This window comes from Canis aureus, chromosome 36, assembly GCF_053574225.1.
Source record: "Canis aureus isolate CA01 chromosome 36, VMU_Caureus_v.1.0, whole genome shotgun sequence".
Lineage (NCBI taxonomy): Eukaryota > Metazoa > Chordata > Mammalia > Carnivora > Canidae > Canis > Canis aureus.
The window spans coordinates 10,505,311-10,511,310 of NC_135646.1; the positions used below are offsets into that span (position 1 = coordinate 10,505,311).

At 37.8% G+C, this 6,000-nt stretch overlaps 1 long non-coding RNA gene across 1 annotated transcript in view; it reads left to right on the forward strand.

Moving 5' to 3' along the window:
• The window catches only part of LOC144306207 (uncharacterized), a 42,133-nt gene extending 37,564 nt beyond the window's left edge, over positions 1 to 4,569 (forward strand). Inside the window, exons 3-4 of the long non-coding RNA XR_013373208.1 lie at positions 4,199 to 4,278; positions 4,438 to 4,569. This is a non-coding gene — a long non-coding RNA (uncharacterized LOC144306207). The remainder of the gene's footprint in view (positions 1 to 4,198; positions 4,279 to 4,437) is intronic.
• The last annotated feature ends 1,431 nt before the right edge of the window (positions 4,570 to 6,000 follow it).

The following is a 6,000-nucleotide window of genomic DNA, read 5'->3' on the forward strand; positions in this document are numbered from 1 at the left end:
TGAGCATTTCACCCTAAAGTTGCTTCAATTTTCCAGTGGCAGCAAAGAGGAGCTTAACAGTAGCACAAACCTTGAGGACGTTATGCAAAGTAAAACAAGCCTAACACGAAGGGACAAATTCTGTAGGATTTCACTTTATGAGCCAGAATGTGGAAAAGGGTGATTAGGAACTGACAGGTGAGGGGATGGAAAGTTATTTTTTAATCAGTATGATATTTCAGTCTGGGGGATGAAAAAATTCTAGATAGCTAGTGGTGTTGGTTATACAACAATGTGGATGTATGTAATGTCACTGAGTTGTACATTCAAAAATGGCTGAAAGGGTGAATTTTATGTTATGTATATTTTACCAGAAAACACTTATACACAAACAGCTGGACAGCTACAATGCTACATTTCTCCATTCTTGCTTAAGTGGTTTTCTGGAAGCCTGGCAAGATGAGTGGATTTGTCTGTCATTGACTTAAAGATGCATGTGTGTACACATTTACCACCAGACCATGCCCCTACCCTCAAAATAAATTACACTTTCACCTCTTCCAAATCTATCAATCCAAAATACTATTTTCAGTTTATTTCAAATATTCAATTTTCCAATTGACTTTAGGATCTTTCTTAACACAGTACTAATTGACAGACTCCTGAAATCTATGCCTGAATTTGTCCCAGGTTGGGCAGGGAGGGGCTTTTTAAGACACAGGATATTTGCCCCTGGGCAATTTACCATGAGACCTTATCATAGGCTGGGAGAATCTGAGAAGCTGAGAAAGACTGGAAACCAAGTTCCCTAGAACGGAAGGGTCAAATACTTGGGAAACTACAGTTTAACATCTTTTTTCTCCTAGTACTGGGACATTATAGGAGGGCACATATCGGGATCCCTGGGTGGCTCAGCGGTTTGGCGCCTGCCTTTGGCCCAGGGCGTGATCCTGGAGTCCCGGGATCGAGTCCCACATCGGGCTCCCGGCATGGAGCCTGCTTCTCCCTCCTCCTGTGTCTCTGCGCCTCTCTGTCTCTCTCTGTCTCTCTATGTCTATCATAAATAAATAAATAAATCTTTAAAAAAAAAAAAAAAAGGAGGGCACATATCTTTGCAGGCCAGAAAGTCTGGGTCTAGTCCATGGTCTTGCCTCCGATACCCATGTGATTTTCTAGAAGTTATTTCTCTCATCTCAGCCTCCTTATATAATATTGGAAACACCAGTACCTATTTTGCTCAGCTTTTGTGACTCTAGCATGCTGGCACAGAGCAGATACATAAGAAATTCTAAGTTTCCTTCCCTTTCCTAATTAGAGTATCTTGGCATGACCAGTAAGAGTTCGGATCTTGAGATTATAATTATGGGCAACCCATAACTGGTCCACAAGCCAATCTATATGAAAAGGGTTTTGTCTGTGATCCTCTGGCAGAAAAAAAAACGAAATTTCTAAAACTGAGGACCATCTATAAAATGGAGAAAAAAACCCACAGATGGTTATTTAAAGCCCAAACTATAACTACTTTGGCTCAAATGGGGAATGACAAAACTAGAAATTAATCAATACCGTTCCCTTTCCTGAAGAGTCCACTGGGGTTGGGAAGGGAATGTAGAATAAAGCCAAGTCTAGAACTTTAATGAATTTCTGTGGTACCACTCAAAGGAAAGAGCAACAGTAGACAGCCCATTGCACAGGCTGGCATACTGATGTGGTTTTAGTGATACAAGAGTGGAGAGTATAGCTGCTCTCCATAATCACATGAGGGCAATAGTAATTTGGGGCAAGTTTAGAAAAGGAGATACGATAGGGCTAACTATATCAATCTCCTAGTTATCTTCAAACCTTTAATAACAAGTTCTACATACATGACAAGTGAGAATGCTATTTTAGGGGAGAATGTTCTATATTTTGAGTCAGGGGTTATATGGGACAGTACAGATACACCTTATAACAAATTTTTAATAAGCAGTTCAGAGCCAGGATTGACCAAGAAAAGCACACACCATCCTTACCCTCTTCTTTCTTTCTCTTGCCAGAATTTCTGGAAAAACTGTGAGGAAAGTGAGGTTCTTGCCATTTGTGGGATAAGGTTCAAATGCATCCCATTTGAACAGAAAAAGCACACCTCAACTATACCTGGGATATTCCAGCAGTAAAAAGCTGGAAGAGAAGTAGGAAGGGTGCCCATGGAAGGTCAGAGAAGGTCCTATTTCCCTGAGCAAAACTCAGGGATGGGAAAGCCGAGATCACATTCTGCAGTTCACTTCTCACAAAGGAAGTATCAAGTCATCTCTGGAGAAAAGATATTCTATAGAATCTGTTATGTACTTACACATAAAACATAATTCTAGTTTCTTAAAGGGAAGTGGCTTTGCTAGAGAAAATTCATAAAAATTTCCTTTTAAAGTATTTGTCAACTGCCAAGATGTGTACTTTAGACTCTGGATAAGAAGAGAGATACAGAACTACATTAAAGATGGGGTCTTATTTCATGGAGACAAAGAAAAGATATGCAAGGAGACATGCTTTCTTTCAGGTAGAGTTTCAAAGTAAATACAGTATACCTACTCATTGTGTTCTCTTCCACAGTTTACTTTTTGAACTGCCTAGAAGCTTGCTCCTATGCTACAATTTAATCACTAACTTAATGCTAATAGACATCCCCCATGGGATATCTGGTTTAGATACTATTTTTTTCTAGAATTATTTTTTTCTTCAAATTTTTATTTAAATTTTAGTTAACATATAGTGCTATCTTGGTTTCAGGAGGTGAATTCAGTGATTCATCATTTACATACAACACCCAGTGCTCAGCACAAGTGCCCTCCTTAATGCCCATCACCCATCTAGTCCATCCCCCACCCATTTTCCTCCATCAACCCTCAGTTTGTTCTCTATCTTTAAGAGTCTCTTATGGTGCAGGTGTCCCGGCGTTTCATTGCATCTGTATCTTTGGGGTAAATCCCCAGCAGTGCAATTGCTGGGTCGTAGGGCAGATCTATTTTTAACTCTTTGAGGAACCTCCACACAGCACCCCGATGTTTATAGCGGCAATGTCCACAATAGCCAAACCGTGGAAGGAGCCTCGGTGTCCATCGAAAGACGAATGGATAAAGAACATGTGGTCTATGTATACAATGGAATATTCCTCAGCCATTAGAAACAACAAATACCCACCATTTGCTTCGACGTGGTTGGAACTGGAGGGTATTATGCTGAGTGAAGTAAGTCAATCGGAGAAGGACAAACATTATATGGTCTCATTCATTTGGGGAATATAAAAAATAGTGAAAGGGAATAAAGGGGAAAGGAGAAAAATGAGTGGAAATATCAGAAAGGGAGACAGAATATGAGAGACTCCTAACTCTGGGAAACAAACTAGGGGTGGTGGAAGGGGAGGTGGGGGTGACTGGGTGGTGGGCACTGAGGGGGGCACAGGATGGGATGAGCACTGGGTGTTATTCTATATGTTGGCAAATTGAATACCAATAAAAAATAAATTTATTAAAAAGATTGAATAAAAAAAGAGTCTCTTATGGTTTATTTCCCTTTCTTTTCTCCCCCTTTCATATGCTCATCTATTTTATTCCTTAAATTCCACATGAGTGAAATCATATGGTATTTCTCTTTATCTGACTTATTTTGCTTGGCATAATACACTCTGGCTCCATCCACATCATTGCAAATGGCAAAATTTCATTCTTTTTGATGGCTGAGTAATATTTCATTGTGTGTATATACCACTTCTTCTTTATCCATTCTTCGGTCTCCAGTATTTTTTTTAAACAGGCTACTATTTTGATATTAGTGAAAAAAACTCAAGTATACTTATTTCCTCTACAGAATTATAGGAACTAACTTTCTGGCTTGTTAGTATTTCAAAGGAGACTAGTTGTGCTAAAGACAATGCTTAAAACATAGTAGGTTCTCAGTATACTTTAAATAAAGATTGAATGAAATCAAGTGAACCAATAAATGAACTAATGAACACATCAAGACTTGGCCATATTTCAGAGAAACTGGCCACTTTCAATTTACATAGGTGAAAATTTCACTCTGCCTACCTTTTGTATCACCTCCCCATCAACAGCATCACAGACAACAGGATGCAGGATGCATTCACACACATACACAATGGCATCAGTATGTTTATATGTTTGTCTGGGTATGTGGGTAACTAAAAAAAGCTTTTTTTTTTTTTTTTTTTTTTTTTTTTTAGGTGTCTAGTCTTCGATTTATAGGTTGAAGTCCAAGCAAGAGAAAGGAAATGCTTTTACCCTTCAAGTGCCTTCCTCTTTAGTGAGTATTGGTTAATTAAATGAAAGAATAAGTGGATACTCAACTCAGACTAATATTCTTTCATCTGAGCTCTCTTGACTTTTGTAAATGAGTATAAAATAGAAGTTTTGATTTTTAACAAGACCTGTGCATTTAATGATGTTATTGTTTTTTCCACAGAATGTGAAAGATTATATGAAACTTTATTAGAGACCAAATGGAAGTTTTCTGTCCTCTCTCCCCTTTTTCAACAATTTTCTTCATGGGTTTGTGTTTCAGATTAGATAATTACGGCACTGCATCCAAATCCTGAATTTACATTGCATTGTGAATGTGTAATATTTCTTCATTCTTGTGATTAAATAAAGATGCTATGCATAGTACTAATGGAATAATACTTAATATACACTGTATTATCTGAGTAAATTGTTAAGGTTTCTAATACCTGCAGATTATGGAGATTTTTGACAAGGTTTATACTTTCAACTCTTGGCAGCTTTGCCCTTTTTCTTTGAATCTATTGGTACAATAGAAATCTATGCAATTAGACCGTTTACCATCGAGGTACATAACAGCAGAGGAGTGCAGAAGCTGCAGCTGGCATGGGCACATGAGAAGCCTGTAATATATAGGACCACAGTGAAAAAAAATATAAGCTGGAAATTGATCATTTCAAGAACCAAGTTAAACAAAAATCCTAAATATTTGTGTTAACCTAAAAAGATTCAACCTAGCCATGATCAAATGACTAGTACGGATTAACAGAAAGGAGAACAAAGGTGTTGGCATTTGTAGGTTGGCTCCAGTAAGTTCCAAGGGCCAGCAACTAAATGTGAACTCTGATTCTTTCCTGGCTTCTCTGCATTGTTTGGAATTAGAATTGCCTAAATACCATGAGTAATATGGAAGTTCTCCGAAGGGTAAGTTAGTGCTCTGATTAGCACTTTCTGATAATTCAGCTGGAAACATAATTGAGAAACTTTGTCCTAACAGTTTCTCAGTGATGGGAGCGATATGCAGAGTCACTCTGCTTGGAACTTTATCAGTTTATCCCTAAATCCTGGCAGAACAAATTCAACACTTGCTTGGTCATTGCTGTTGCCTTTTTCATGCTTAAGAAAAAAGGCCTGGTCCTTAAATAGCCACAGTCATGGTCCTTAACACCACAATACACCTTCTTCTTTCTCTGCTTCTCATTTCAAACCCTACAGAATATGCTCCCACAATATTTCTGAAACATAAGTATATAGTATGCTGTGCTTTTCCCTGAAACTTGCTCTTGCAGTGTTGGGTTTGTAGCTTATAAAGTTTCCGTTGATATTTCTGTACATTCCATCTCTTAAGAAGTTAGTGTTTGGATTAGGTTTTATCCTTTGGTAATTAACAGTCAAATTACATTGATGTAACACTTGCTATTTATCAGATTCCTCTTCAGAGGAGTTTAAAATGCCTTAGACATTTCATGTCGAAATGCTTTCATGCACTACACTGGCTTATTTTCAACTAGTTTGATTATTCAAATACCTAGATAGTCATATAAAATTAATTTCTCTTATAACAAGAAAATCATGAGAATGAAAAGAACAGGGTTCATCATGTCTTTCATACATTCTCTTCGTAGTCATTTAATAGAGTGCTTAATTTTTGGGCCCCAGGTAATTCTACTATGGCTATATATCACCACATTGGCTGGCCAAGTGGAGATTGTGTTTTAATCTAAGGCCAAGATAAATCAAATGTAGA